The 16,717-nt window shown below is 36.6% G+C and overlaps 1 pseudogene; it reads left to right on the plus strand.

The window, feature by feature from the left end:
• The first annotated feature begins 7,566 nt into the window (after nt 1-7,566).
• On the plus strand, nt 7,567-9,404 carry LOC102821357 (annotated as a pseudogene).
• Nucleotides 9,405-16,717: the final 7,313 nt, after the last annotated feature.

Raw genomic sequence — 16,717 nt, forward strand, 5'->3', positions numbered from 1 at the left:
AGAGCGCGCTCTGGTAGCATAGTGGTTACGAGTCGGGCTGCCAACCGCAAGGTCAGCAGTTCAATAACTACCAGTGGTTCCGCGGGAGAAAGTGGTTACACGGGAGAAAGATGAGGCATTCTGTTCCAGTAAACAACAACATATATCTATATATAGACTTATTTACATATAGATTCAAATCTCTCTCTCTCCAGATAGATAGATAGATAGATAGATATCGATATCGATATAGATAGATATAGATATATCTACCAACATCAAATGTAGTACAATTCATATTGATAGATAGATAAATTTTATCTATATAGTCACAATTCATCTATGTATCTATCTATATATATATAAGTCTCAGTCATTGGGAATTACATAATTTGGCAGTTAAGTAGAGATAAACTTCATGACTAAGGTGCACCTGACCCAAGCTATGGTATTTTCAGTAACCTCATTTGCATGTGAAAGCTGGACAGTGAATAAGGGAGACAGTAGAAGAATTGATGCTTTTGAGTTATGGTGAAGGAGGAGAATATTGAAAGTGCCATGGGCTACCAAAAGAACCAATAGATCCGTTTTGGAAGAAGTGCAGCAGAATGCTTCTTAGAGACCAAGATGGCCAAACTTCATCTCTCATATTTCTCACAGGAGGGACCAGTTGCTGGAGAAGGATATCATGTTTGGTAAGGTGGAGGGTCAGAGAAATAGAGGAAGACCCCCAATGAGATGTATTGGCCAACTGGCAGCATCGATGGACTTAAGCGTGGCAACAGTTGTGTGGTTGGCCCAGGATCGAACAGTATTTTGTTCTGCTGTGCATAAGGTCGCTATTAGTCAGTACCCACTCAATGGCACCTAACAACAAACAACATATATTTTATATATACATATATTGTTGTTTTTGTTAAGTATCATGAGTAATTTCCGACTCATAGTGACCCTGCACAGGGTTTCTGAGGCTGTAAATCTCTCATCTTTCTCCAGCAGAACCACTGGTTGTTTCGAGCTGCTGACCTTGAAGTTGGCAGCCCGACTTGTAACCACTACACTACCAGAGCTCCATATATATTTATTGTTGATAGGTGCCTTCGAGTAAGTTCTGACTCATTATGACTGGGTATAGGGTTTCTTAGAAGCAGCTACTGGAATTGTAATGTCACCCTAGTCATGCAAACCAACCTGTGGTCCAGTATTTATTTCACAGCACCACACCAGGACTCCTATATACATGGTGGTTATGGTTATGTTCCTTGGAGTAGGTTCCGACTAGTAGCTACCCTGCATAGGGTTTCCGAAGTTGTAAAGCTTTATTGGAGCAGAAAGCCTCATCTTTCTCCCACGGAATAGTTTGTAGGTTTGAACCACTGACCGTGAGATTAGCAGCCCAATTCGTAACCACTATGCATCCAGAGCATCACTCTACCCACCACAAAGCAACAAACTGAAAGATGAGTGCTGTAAAAAAAGAGTCAAGTGTTGCTATCTCTTCTTAATCAAGAACCCCGTGTGGTACAGTGGATTAAGCATTGGTCTGCTAACTAACAGACCAAAAGAGGTTCAAAACTACCAGATACCTTGTGGGTGAAAGTGGAAGCTGTTTGCTCCCTTCATGATTTATAGTCTCAGAAATACTAAGGAGCAGTTCCACTCTGTTCTCTAAGGTCACTACGAGTCAAAATCACCTGGATGGCAGTGATTTCCTTCCAAACTACATGTTCAGTAATGTCATATTAGAAGCTTGTCTTTTGTCACATGAAGGTTGGCAAAATATTTAAATCGGTATAATGTCTGATCACTAAGAATTTATTGTTAACATTTTACCTAATTTTATTATATCTGAATTGTACTTTATTTAATGTTGGTATAATCATTATTTCTTTTTAAAAAATTAATGTTTGCATGAAAAACATTTTCTATGCTTCTATTATTAATCTATGTTGTTGAATTTGTAGTAAATTTGGTAAACAGTATGACTGGTTTTCTTTTGTGTATTTTATTTATTATTCTAAACCATTCTTTCAGCCTCTTTATGAATGCTGAATTTAGATCATGTCAATTTTAGATAATAATTGAAATATCGGACTTTATTTTGTCCTTTTTATAATTACGGTTTTCTATCTCTTCTTGATATCATAAATCTTTTTTCTTTTTTTTTTTTTTTTTGCCTTCATGTAGGTTACTTGAACATTTTTGAGTATTCTATTTAGATTTACTTAGTGTTTTGAATGGTATTTCTTTATATTCATCTTTAGTTGATAATTGCTCTGCTTATTATAATATGTATAAATATATGGCCTCTTAGAATATACAGGTTTGGAAGTTTTACCATTTCTAATAAAGAGTGGAAACCTTCATTTCGGTTAGGTCCCTTTACCTCCAATACTTTCCAAATTGTTTTGTTGTTGTTTTTGTTTTTTCATTTGCTAAATGTTAAATATTACCTATGGAACTATTGAAAAGGATAGTCTGCCTGCATATGCCCACATCTCTTCTTTTTAAATTTCTCTCCCTCTCTAAATGTCTAAGTTCCTTCTTTTGTCATTTAATTTCTTTCATGTTTAACAAATTTCCTTTTGTCAATCTTTTAAGAGTAGGATTGTAAGGAATACATTATTTTGGATGAATACCATTTATAATGTCTTTATTTGGATTCCATGCCTGAGGGATAGATCTCCAGTATATAGAATTCCTGTTTGACAGTCCCTTTCAGAATTTGAAAAAGATTGTGCCACTTCCTTCTTCCTCCATTGTTTCCTAGGAGTATCTGCTGTCATTTCAGTTACTTTTCTACATGTAGCTGCTTATTTCTTTTTTCCTTCTTTAGATAATTTGTGTTTGACATTAATTTTTAAAGTTTAATTATAATGTGTCTTGGCTAAACTTTCTTTGAATTTAGTCTATTTAAGGATCACAAAATTTTGAATCTGTGGTGTTTATTTCTTCTGATTAGAGATGTTTTAGGCATTGTTCCCTCAAATACTTTTTCAAGTTTACTCTCATTTTACTCTCCTCAGTAACATCAATGATACAAATTGTTGATCTTTTATTATCATGTCATTGGTAAAAATATAAACACTTTTGCTCATATTTTAAAATATATATATATATTGGTTTCTGTGAATTATCATTATCTTTCCTCCACTCACTGATCTGATCTTGTCATCCAGTGCACTATTGCAATGTTGAGTGATATTTTAATGTTTCTAAAAAAGTTTATTATATAGTCGAATCTTTTTTTTACAACTTATATTTTCTTGCTATTTTTTTCACATTTGTCTCAAGAGAATATTTGATTGATTGTTGAACCATTTTTATAACAGCTGCTTTAAGATCATTGTGATATTCTTCCAAACCAGATTCATCTTGTTATTGGCATTCACTGAGAATTTTAGTTTTTTTTTATGATGACAATTGAGTATTCTGTCAATTTTTCATAGTGTGGTAGATTGTGTGTTGCTATGATTCTGGAAGCTATGCCACCAGTATTCTAAATATTATCAAGGTTATCCATAATGGATAGGTTTCAGTGGAGTTGCTGAACTCAGGCAGACTAGGAAGAAGGGAAAGCAAGTCATTTCTGAATGTTTAGGTAATGAAAAACTTATTAATTACAGTGAAAATGTTTCAGCTATTGAGCATCTCAGGTTGGAAGGCACTCAAACGATGACTTGTTTAGAGCTGTGTCCTCAAAGGAGAGTTGATCTTAACGATATGGATGGAGCAAAGATTTCAGGATTTTTTTGTTGTTGATGGAGCACAAGACAAACTGAGAAGAAACACCAACAAGCATGCACTAATAAGCTGAACATTTAATGTATGAAATATGAATCTAGAAAAATTGGAAGCCTTCAAAAAAATGAAATGAAACACATAAAGATTGATATTCTAGGCATTAGTGAGTTGAATGAACTGATACTGGCCAGTTTGAACTGGACAATAATATGGCTTACTATGCCAGGGTCTGAAGTAGCACTGTATGATAAACACTGGACTGTTAACTGTCCTAACCTCAATGTCTATGGTACAAATCTACCAGTCACTCTCAGAAACCCTATACAGGGCTGTTATGAGTCAGAATCAATTGATGCCATATGACAACACATCAGCAACCTTCCAGGAAGGAAACTGAAGCAAAATGGCATCAGATTCATCGTTAAGAAGAGTATTTCAAGGTCTGTTCTGAAATACAATGCTGTTCATGATAGGATAATATCCATACACACCTACAAGTAAGACCATTTAATACCACTAATATTCAAATTTACCCACAAACCACTAACAATAATGACTGAACTGAATAATTTTTCAGTCATAAATTGATGCACATGCAGTCAAGATACATGATAATTACTGGTGATAAGAATGTAAATTTAGAAACAAAGAAGAAGGCTGGTATTTGAAAAATATGGTTTTGTTGGTAGAAAGACTGTTAATGATCACATGGTACAATTTTGCAAGACCAATGACTTATTCACTGCAAATACATTTTTCTCAACAACTTAAAAAGCAACTATATACTAGAATCACAAGATGGACTACACAGGAATCAAATGAAATGTATCTGTGGGAAGAGACAATAGAGAAGCTCAATATCACCAACAAAAACATGCCCAGGGACCAGCTGTGGAACAAACCATCATTTGCTCATTGCAAGCTTGAAGTTGAAGAAAATTAAAATAAGTCTGTGAGACTCATAATATGATCTTGAATATATGTCACCTGAATTTATTGATAATCTCAAGAACAGATTTTATGCTTTATGCATTAATGACCAAAGAGCAGAAGAGTTGTGGAATAACATCAAGAACATCCATGGAGAAAGCAAAAGATCACTGAAAATAAATGAAAGATAGAAAAGACCAAAAAGAATGTCAGATAAGACTCTGGAACTTGCTATTGAATGTAGAAAAGTTAAAGGGTCTATAAGAAATGGTCAACTAAATGAGCAGGACAGAAAATTCCAAAGAGTACCTCAAGAACACAAAATCTAGTGTTAAAATGAAATGTGCAAAGACCTGTAGTTAAAAATCCAAACGTGAAAAACTCATTCAGTATTTCTCAAGCTAGAAATTGAAGCAGGACTCTGACGAAGTGGAATGAGAGACATCATTGCTGACATCACATGGATATTGGCTGAAAATAGAAAATACCAGCAAGATGTTTACTTGTGCTTTATTAACTATGCAAAAGCATGTCACAGTGTGAATCATAAGGAACTACATAAATCATTGCAAATAATAGGTATTCTAGAACACTTAATTGTGCTCCTGAGGAACCTGTACATAGAGCAAGAATAAGTCATTCAGACACAAGAAGATACTGAATGGTTTAAAATTAGTAAAGATGTATTTCAGGGTGGTGTCCTTTCACCATAATCATTTAATCATATGCTGAGTGAATTACCCCAGAAGCTGGTATATCTGAAGAAGAAAATGGCATCAGAATTGGAGAAGGACTCATTAATAACCTGAGATATTGCAGATGATACAACCTTGCTTGCTGAAAAGATCACAGTCTTCATTATGGGTTGTACTTCAGTGTAAAGAAAACAAAAATCCTTACCACTGGAGCAATAAATAATATTATGATAAATGGAGAAAAGATTGAAGTTGTCAAAGATTTCATTTTGCTTGGATCCATGATTACTCATCATGGAAGCAGCATTCAAGAAATCAAATGACATTACATTAGGCAAATCTGCTTCTCAACACTCCTTTAAACTGTTAAAGAACAAAGATAGCAAATTGAGGACTAAAGTGTGCCTGACCCACACCATAGTATTTCAGTCACCTCACATGCCTGTGAAGATATATATATGTGTGCCCATTCTAAAGAGAGATGATCCAACATAATGTGGAAATCATCAGACAATATCATTAGTATCAGATGCAAGCAAATTTTGCTAAAGATAAATAAAATACCATTTAAAAACAGATGCAACAACATATTGACAAGGAATTGCCAGCAGTTCAAATCAGATTCAGATGAGGATGAGAACAAGGGATATCATTGCTAAAGTCCGATGGATCTTGACTGAAAGCAGAGAATACCAGGAAGATGTTTAACTGTGCTTTATTGACTATGTAAAGACTTTTGCCAGGAGGATACAGGACCAGGCAGTGTTTCATTCTGTTGTGCAAATGGTCACTAAATGTTGGAACTGAGTGATCGGCAACATATTTTTCCTACTTTTCAACAGGGCCTTTATCGTTCATATTTTTACCAACTGTCACCTTATGATTAATTATTGTTTGAGACAAAATACTGCTTCTTCGTGGTTCCTACTTCCATCTTAGTTCCTACTTGCATAGTGGTTACATCTATATTTCTACAAGCAAACTCTCAAGGAAATTGAGGCCTTTTAAATAATTCTTTACAGAAGTTTTCAAGCTACTATACATTGTAGATATTTGTAATAATAGTAACACTCTAACAGATACCAAAATCCATATTGTTGTCCTATTGCTTTTGTGATAAATGTCCATAAACTTAGTGACATAAAATTCAAAAATTTATAATTTTGCAGTTCTGGTGGTAATAGGCACTAAAATCCACGTTTCTTATGTTTCACATATTTACAGAAGTATTGCATTGCACAATGAAACATATAAAAAATCTTGATTTATGCCTGATAGTTGACAGAGGATATTTAGATGAGATTTTGAATTTGAAATTGATGTAATACTGTGCTGAGACTTGAGAAAATGTTCAGATCGGGTTAATATATTTTGTTTGTGGGGTGGGTGAGAATCTAGGAGTCAGACAGAAGACGATCGAGGCACAAAAAGTATTCTTAAAGATGTTCTTGTGGTAGTCATTGGAGGTGGTGGTGTGCCATGGAGTATTTTCCATGGTAAAATGGACTTTGCACATGTGTTTAAGTTAAGAATCTTGAGATGAAAAAGATTATTTTGTAGTATGTGTAATTGTTGTTGTTGTTAGGTACCATTGAGTCAGTTCAGACTCGTTTCAACCCTAAGTACAGCAGATAGAAACACTGTCCAGTTCTGTGACATACTCAAAATTGTTCTTATGCATGAACCCATTGCTGCTGCCAATGTGAGCATCAATATTACTGGAGGTCTTACTGTTTTTTGCTAATGCTGCAGTTTATCAAGCATGATGTCCTTCTCGAGGGACTGACGGAAGTATTGAAAAATGTAGTCTTGCCATCCTGACTTCTAAGGAGCTTTCTGGCTGTACTTCTTCTAACACAGATTTATTTGTTCCACTGGCACTCCATAGTACTTTTAGTATTCTTCTCGAACACCATAACTCAAATGCATCAATTCTTCATCTTCCTTAATCATTGTCCTACATTCACATGCATATGAAGCTATTGAAAATACCATCGCTTGGGGTCAGTTGCACCTTAGTTCTAAAACTGGTATCTTTGCTCTTGAACATTTTTAAGAGGTCATGTGCATCAGACGTGCCTAATGTAATATGTTGTTTGATTTCTTGACTGCTGCTACCATCAGTGTAGATAGGGAATCCAAGCAAAACTAAGTCTTTGGGCCTGCCCTGAAAATCATGCGATACTCTGGTCACTTTTTGGTCGGGCCTTTTGGAAAGATGGCTGCAATTCAGGAGGCTGAGGTGAAAGTGGATGGTGGTGAGCCAAAACTGAGTAAGAGTGAACTCAAGAGATGCCTGAAAGTTAAGAAGAAAGTAGCAGAGAAGGAGGCCCACCAGCAGGAGCCCAGTGAGAAAACGTTAAGCCAGGCTGCTACTTTGACCACCAACCTCACCACTGACAATGGTGTGAGTCCTGAGGAAGAGAGCTTAGACCCAAATCACTACTGCAAGAGCCTCAGTCAAGACGTTCACGAGCTGAAGGGCAATGGCAAAGGTCCATACTCATACAACTTCCATGTGGACTATTTGCTCACTTGTTTCATACAAAAGTACAGTCACCTAAAGCCTGGGGACTACCTGAATGGCATCACTCTAAAGATGGCAGGCAGGACCCATGCCAAAAGAGTTTCTGGGGGTAAGTTCATCCTCTACTACCTTCAAAGAGAAGGAGTCAAATTGCAAGCCATGGCTAATTCCAAGGAGTATAAATAAAAAGAAGATTTTATTCATATCAATAACAAACTTTGCCAGGAAGACATCATTGGAGTTCAAGGGAACCCAGGGAAAACCAAGAAAGGTGAGCATCATTTCCTACAAGATCACACTATTATCTCCCTTTCTGCATATGCTGTCTCATCTTCACTTTGGCTGCAAAGACAAGGAAACATGATATCCTTAAAGGTAACTGGACTTGATCCTGAATGATTTGGTGAGGAAGAAATGTATCATCCCCTCCAAGATCATCACATATATAAAAAAGTTTCTTGAATGACTTGGGATTCTTAGAGGTTGAAACTCCCATGATGAAGGTCATCCCAAGTCATGGTCCACCACAATGAACTCAACATGAATTTATAAATGAGAATTGCTCCAGAGCTCTACCATAAGATGCTACTGGTTGGTAGCATAGACCAGGTTTATGAAATCAGACATCAGTTCCGACTCACAACCACGAGTTCACCACTTGTGAATTCTACATGGCCTATACTGACTATCACAATCTTATAGAAATCAGAGGTTTCAGGGGTAGTGAAGCACATAACTTGTGGTTACAAGGTCACCTACCACCCAGAGGGCCGAGAGGGCCAAGCCTGTGAGATTGATTTCATCCACCCTTCTGGAGAATCATAATGGTCAGTGAGCTGGAGAGAGCCCTGGGGGTGAAGCTGCCAGAACGGAACTTCTTTGAAACAGAAGAGACTCACAAAAGCCTTGATGATATCTGCATAGCTAAGGAGCTCTGGTAGCACAGTGGTTACAAATTGGGCTGCTAACATCAAGGTCAGCAGTTCAAAACTACTTCCTGTTCTGCGGGAGAAAGTTGAGCCTTTTTGCTTCCATAAACCTTTACAGCTTTCATGGAAGTGACTTGCAGTAATCCGGTGTTCGTCTGTGACCACCCCCAGATAGTGAGCCCTTTGACCAAATGCTGTTGTTGTTGTTGTTAAGTGTCGTCGAGTCATAGAACCTCTCTAAAGCGGGTCTAACCAAGTGCTTTAAGCTCTTTGTCATAAAGAAGGAAATATGTAACACCTATAGTAAATTGAAAGACCCCATGCAGTAGCAGTAGCAGCAGCTTTTTGAAGAACTGTCCAAGGCTGCTGGTGATGTTCATGCTGGTCATGTGCATACACAGAGCTTCTGTACCACTCTGGAATATGGGCTTCCCCCAACAGCTGGCTGGGGCATGGGCCATGATCATGTCACCATGTTACTAACAGATTCCAATAACCTCAAAGAAGTGCTTCTGTTTCCAGCCATGATACCTGAGGACAGGAAGGAGAATATACACTGACGAGGCAAAGGCAAGCACCACAGTTGGCACTTCTGTCTAAAAAATAATGACTGTAAGTCATGTGACTCAGGCATCTTTGCATTTTTGTATAAAGATCCAAGTTTTCAAGGGAACTGTTGTGTGCTGCTCTCCATTTGGTTACCACAGTTCAGTTCATACAACAGAAGAGAGAAGATGAATTAAGAATTCCTCTTTATTCTTTATCAAATAAACCGCTTGAGGAAAAAAAAAAAAAATGAAGCCTTTGACATCAATTTTTTCTCCATTTGTTAGAGTGTTAATTATTAGTCAAGTGGTAAGGATGTTTGTTTACTTTACATTGAGATGCAACACATACTAAAGACTGTGGTCTTTGATTTTTATCAGTAAGTATTTTAAGTCCTCTTCATTTTACAGAAGAAAAGGAATTGCACTACAGAATGGAAGGAAGATTGTCTCGTCTACGTATTACAGGTTGTTAATGAGTCTTCCTCTAATCCTGCCACCATGTACTTCTTCATATAATCCAATAGTGGTATTAACTGCCTTCCATTTAGGCATGTGAATATTATCCTATAATGGACAACATTATACTTCAAGGCCGATCTAGAAATTTTCCTTTTAATTATGAATGTGATACCATTCATCTTCAATTTATTGTTCTTGGCATAGTAAACTATATGATTGTCAGATTCACAATGACCAACCAATACTAGTCGTTCCCATATCATTAATGCCTAGGATATAAGTTTTTATGCATTCCATTTAATTTTTGACAATTACCTATTTACTACATTCATGCTTCATACATTGTTCTGATTATTGATGCATGTTTACAGCTGTTTCTCCTTATGTTGAGTTCTTCTCTAGCAGCAAATGAAGGTCCTAAAAGCTTACTCTATTTACATCATCATGGTCGTCTCTACTAAGAGGAGACAGCTCTTCCCCAATGTGTCTTGAGTGTCTTCTAGCCTTAAGAGTTCATCTTCTGACACTATTTTTCACATTGTTCCACCTCTGTTGATAAAGTTTTCAGTGGCTATACATTTAGTAGTCTGCCTCTTCTTCTTTTTAGTCTGTCTTAGAGCTCTGGTAGCATAGTGGTTATGAATCGGGCTGTGAACCGCAAGGTCAGCAGTTCGAAACTACCAGCTGCTCCGCGGGAAAAGATGAGGCTTTCTGCTCCCGTTAAGATTTACAGCCTCGGAAACCCTGTACAGGGTCGCTATGAGTCGGAACCGACTCCACGGCACATAACAACAACAACAACAAAGTCTAGAAACTCAGCTAAAACCTGTTCACTCTAGGTGACTCTGCTGCCATCTAAAACATTGTTGCCATAGCTTCCAGGAAACACAGAAACATGCAAGTCAATACAGTACAACATACTGACAGATGAGTGGTGGGTGTCACATGTTAGAAAATTATAATTATCAGCAGACATACAGCCCACTTTATCTGGCTACTTATAGTTAACAGGACCTGTTCTATGGGAGTCATATATTGTTGTCAGTGAAACTGTCATTGATACAAGGGATAAATAAGTTTACCTGGGCTGTCTTTTGTTGCTAAGTTAATGACTAGAAAATGTTATGACATGTCTTCTCCTGTTGTGTGAAAGGATATGTTTTTATTGTTAGGTTCCTTCAAATCAGTTTATACTAATAGCAACCCTTTGTAAAACTGAACAAAACACTACTTATTCCTGCACAATCATCATAATTGTTATGTTTGAGCCAATTGTTATTGCCACTGTGAAGAACAACTGATTGTTTTTGTCATTGTTAATGCCATCTCATTAAGGGTTTTGAGTTTACCATGCATAATGACCTTCTCCATGAACAGAACCTCTGTGACAAGGTGTAAAATATATGAGAGACAGAATCTCCCCATTGTTGCTTACAGGGAAGAATCCTGCAATACGTCTTTCAAAACAGATTTGCTTCTTCTTCTGGAAGTCTAGGGTATATTCAATACTCTTCAGCAACACTATAATTCAAATGCATACATTCTGCTCTGGTCTTCCTTATTCATTGTTTAGCTTTCACATGCATATGAGGTGACTGAAAATACCATTGGTTTGAAACAGGTGCACCTTAGTCTTCCAAGTGTCATATTTGGTCTTTAACATTTTAAAGAGGAGTTTGTGGCAGATTTGCCTAATGCATTATATGCTTTGCTAGTTTAATGAGCGTTGAATGTGGACCCAAGTCAAATGAAGTCTTTGACAACTTCAATCTTTTCTCCATTAAGCATGATGTTATTTATTGGTTGAATTGTGAGGATTTTAGTTTTCTTTAAATTGAAATGCAATCCATATTGCAAACTTTTGTCTTTGATCTTCAGCAGCAAGTACTTCAAGTCCTTTTTGCTTCTAGTAAGCAGGAGTTTGACATCTGCATATTGAAAATTGTTCATGAGTTTTCCTCTAATCCTGATGCTGTGTTCATTTCATATAACCCAGCTTCATGGATTATTTGCTCAGCAAATGCAGATTGAATAAGTATATTCAAAAATACAACCCTGACTTACATCTTCCCTGATTTTAAACTATACAGTATCCCTATTATGTTTCAATGACTGTCTCTTGTTATATATACAGGTCCTTCAAGAGCACAATTAACTTGCTCTGAAATTCCCATTCTTTACAATGTTATATATAAAAGAGTCTAATGCCTTTGCATAATCAATAAAACACAAACAAACATCTTTCTGGTATTTTCTGCTATCAGCAAAGATTCATCTGACCTCAGCAGTGATATCCCACATCCCACATCTTTTTCTGAATCTGGCTTGAATTTCTGGTAGTTTTTGTCTATACTGGTATGACTGTTTTCCTATTCTCTTCAGTAAAATTTTATTTGCAATATTCATATCATTGTATGATTTCCACATTCTGTTTGGTAACCTTTTGACTGAATGGGTCAAAATATGAATCTCTTCCACTCAGTCATATTTTGAATGTCTTCCAACCTAAGAGGCTTAGCTTCAGGTACTACATCAGACAATTTTCCACTGAGGGTTTTCAGTAGCTAAACTTTCAGATGTGATCTGTCTCCCCATGTTCCTTTTCTGTCTTAGTGGAAGCTCTGTTAATACCTGTCCACCATGGATGGCCCTCTGGTATTTACAATATCAGGTGGCATATCTCCCATCACAACAACACACAACCACAACAGCTGGCAGGGAAGTGGTTGTAGAAGAACATTGGGTTGCCAATTTTGTTGTTTTCTGGTTTAGTGCTCCATACCAACATATTTTCTTACTCGTCCAAATTCTCCAGATTTCTTATTTGCTTAGATGTTACATTATTTCCAGGGTTTCTATTTATGCTTAGCATGAAGGAAGACAAACTAATATCTGACCTATTGGTGGTGGTGGTAGTGTACTGTGGAATCGGTTCCGACTCATAGTGACCCTGCATAGGGTTTCCGAATCTGTAAATCTTTATAGGAGCAGAAAGCCTCATCTTTCTCCCATGGAATGGCTGATAGCTTTGAACTGATGACCTTGTGGTTAGAAGCTCAATTCATAAGCACTACTGTACCAGAGATCCTTGTCCATACATATAGTCACCATTTATATTGTTGAGAAAATGTTTCTCTTAACTAATATGGTCAAAATACCATATTAGTTTGAACCTCAAATTCATCAGTTCCTCCTCAGAAATCCTATGCAGAGTCATTAAGAGTCATAACGAACTCGACAACACTTGACAACAACAACTAGATATATAAATATATTGACGCGGTGTTTAAGTACTTGACTCCTAGCATGCTAAACAGTAAGTGGTGGTGGTGGTGGTTATGTGCCGTGGAGTCGGAACTGACTCATAGAGACCCTGTACAGGGTTTCTGAGGCTGTAAATCTTTACGGGAGCAGAATGCCTCATCTTTCTCCAGTGGAACAGCTGGTAGTTTTGAACTGCTGACCTTGCGATTCACAGCCCGACTCGTAACCACTATGCTACCAGAGCTCCTTTAGCAGATTAAATCTAGTATTCGCTCCATGGGAAAAGATGTGACACTTTGCTACCTTCCATAAAGATTTACAGCCCTGGAAATCCTATGCAGTCCTTGTGTTCTGTACTATAAGGTCATAATCGACTCAACAGCAATGGGATGGATATCTATTAGATAAACATATATGTTCTTTTTTAGCAAATACATAACAGGACATTAAAAATTACTGGACTGTAGTATGTAAATTCAGAAATATTATATTTCAAAAAATGCAAAGAATATGAAAAAGTATTTAAAGAAGATTTTTTTCTCACATATATGGAAATGCCCATGCACCAGCAGAGCATACTCAATGCCTCCTGATATATTACAGTAGAAGTGCCACAATGTGAGTAACGGCAGCCTCAAAACATGCCATCTTTTCTCATCTCACTTTCCTCAACAACTGGAGCATGGCCTTTTTTAATAAGAAGAATATATTTCAATTCTGTTTAAATATCAGCACTGCATCTTTATTCTGGTAGCCTTCTGAGTGCATGAACACATTAAAAATAATACATATTACTCAATAAACACATTTATATTATATATTTTTTTCCTTTGCCTGGGTGATAAATTGTAGGACACTTGTGAATTATCCTGTTTTTGAGTGTGCTTCCACAATTGTAATCGTACACTATTGTTTTTGTTTTCACAAATTTAAGAAGAATTAGGGTGTTTGCAATTTAAACACTGAATTGGAGCACTAAAACACACATATAGTTTATAACCAAAGTTCGTGAACTTGAATGGATTTGAATTTGAATTTAAATATTTATCTTCATTAACCTCTAACTGAATTTTATCATTGCTTTCAATTGTATGTGCAAGCAACCAAGCCCAGTAGTACTGGAAATATTTGGAGTTTTATTATCATTAAAAATGACAGGAGGTTTCATATCACATTTTAGTTACTGCAGCTATCTAGAAAGTTAAATTACACTGAAATTATTTTTAATTTAATGCATGCATAGAGACACACCTTAATTATTATATTGAAAATATTTTAATAATATTAAAAGATTATTAAATTCAATTTAGTACAATTGGTTTCTCTTGTATTCACATGCTATTTTATTTCATGAATTTAAATAATCGTTTTGAGACGTGCATAGGCTTCAAGAGTTGACCAAAGGGATTTACGAAAAAGACATATGAAGAGAATCTATTCCAGATTTATATTAACTGTATATATGTGTATGTGTGTTGTAGTTATTGTTGTTGTTAAGTGTCGTCCAGTCATTTCCAACTCAGAGTGATCCTGTATGCCCCAAGAAGCAACTGGCAAGCTTAAACCACCAACCTTGCAGTTCAAACCGACCATGTAGTCCAGCTCATTAACCCACAGCACCAATCCAGGACTCCATACACACACACACACATATATGCTGTGCTATCAAATTTGTTCTGACTCATAGAAATCCTATATAGGGTTTCCAAAGCTTTACATTCTTGCAGGAGCAGAAAGCCTCATTTTTCAACTGTGCAGCAGCTGCTAGGCACAAACCGCTGACCTTGTGGTTCACAGTCCAGTGATTATCCTACAGAGCCACTGTGTTTATATATATATATATATATATATATATATATATATATATATCCCTAGAAGTGATCATTCCACAGCTGATCTTTGACAAAGGGCCAAAACATATTAAATGGTTAAGAGGTCGTCCCTTCAACAAATGGTATGGGCAAAATTGGAAATCCATTTTACAGAAGAATGAAAAAAGATCCATATATCACAAGACCATAGACAAAACAAACTCAATGTGGATCAAAGTCCTAAATGTAAAATAAAAATATATAAAGATCATCAATGAAAAAATAGAGACAAATTTAGGAACTCTAATACATGGCATAAATATACTATCAAATGCTACAAAAAAACACACAAATGGTAAGAGACAAAATAGGTGACTGGGGCCCCCTAAAAATTAGATACTTATATGCATCAAATGGTTTCACCAAATAGAGAAAAACATGATCCATCTGACTGAGAGTTTTGTTTTGTTTTGTTTTGTTTTTTGTAATGACATATCAGACAAGGGACTACTATCTAAAATGTATAGAAAACTGCATCATCTCTACAAAAAAAAAAAAAAAGGCAAACAACCAAATTTGAAAATGACACACACTTCACCAAGGAAGACATTCAGACAACTAACAAATATATGATGCTATGCTATTGTTGTTATTTTTAGGTACCCTTGAGATGGTATCCAATCATAGTGACATTATACACAACAGAATGTGAAGGACCTTGCTCCTGATCAACTAGATGACATTGCAGCTGCCCCCAAGTAGAGTCAAATAAAATGCTGCTTAAAAGCTCAGGTTTCCTAAAAGTTTAAGTCTACCCAAGAGACTCTCCCCTCTCATTTCCTCCCCTCTCCCAGTAGTTTCAAGTTTCATCTCTATAACCCCGCCCAGTGGAAGCTTGGCAGAACTGTACCTGGGACCACACTGCCTTAAACATGCCAGTCTGTAAGAGATGGGCAGGCTCTTGGTCTTTTGTGACTTTCAGTTCCCCCAGGCTTACTCTCAATAAACCTACCTGCTGTTGAAGCCAATTTTCTCTCCTCATTTATTTCATTCTTATTTCTTACAGAATGAAACACTGTCTGATCCTGGGCCAATATGACAACCGTTGCTACACTGGAGCCCACTGCTGCTTTTGCCAATCCATTTGCCAATTTGCCAACCCATCTCTTTGTGGGGGATCTCCTATTTTTCTCTGCCCCTCCACTTTACTAAACATGATACCCTTCTCTCGGGACTACTCCCTCCGGGAAGTATGAGAGATGAAGTTTGGCCATCCTGGCTTCCAAGAAGCATTCTAGCTGTATTTCTATCAACATAAATTTGTTTTTTCTTTTGGCAGTCCATGGCACTTTTGATATTCTCCTCTAACAACAGAACTCAAATGCATGATTTCGTCTTTGGTCTTCTTTATTCGCTGTTCAACATTGACATGCATATGAGGTTATTGATAATACCATAGCTTAGGTCAGGCACACCTTAATCATCAAACTGAAATCTTTGCTCTTAAACACTTTAAAGAGGTCTTGTGCAGCAGATTTGCCTAATGCAATATGTCCTTTGATTTATTAACGGCTGCTTGCAAGACTGTTGATGGTTGATGCCAGCAAAATGAAGTCTTTGACAACTTCAATCTTTTTTTCCATTTATATGGATGCTGTTTATTGGTCCAGTAGTGAGGATTTTTGTTTTCTTTACATTAAGGTATAACCCATACCAAAGGCTGTGGTTTTTAATCTTCATCAGTAAGTATTTTAAGTCCTCTTCTCTTTCAGCAAGAAAGGTTATATCATCTGTATATCACAGATTTTTAATGAGAGTTCCTCCATTCCTG

Source organism: Chrysochloris asiatica, unplaced genomic scaffold (assembly GCF_000296735.1).
Source record: "Chrysochloris asiatica unplaced genomic scaffold, ChrAsi1.0 scaffold00022, whole genome shotgun sequence".
Classification (NCBI taxonomy): Eukaryota; Metazoa; Chordata; class Mammalia; order Afrosoricida; family Chrysochloridae; genus Chrysochloris; species Chrysochloris asiatica.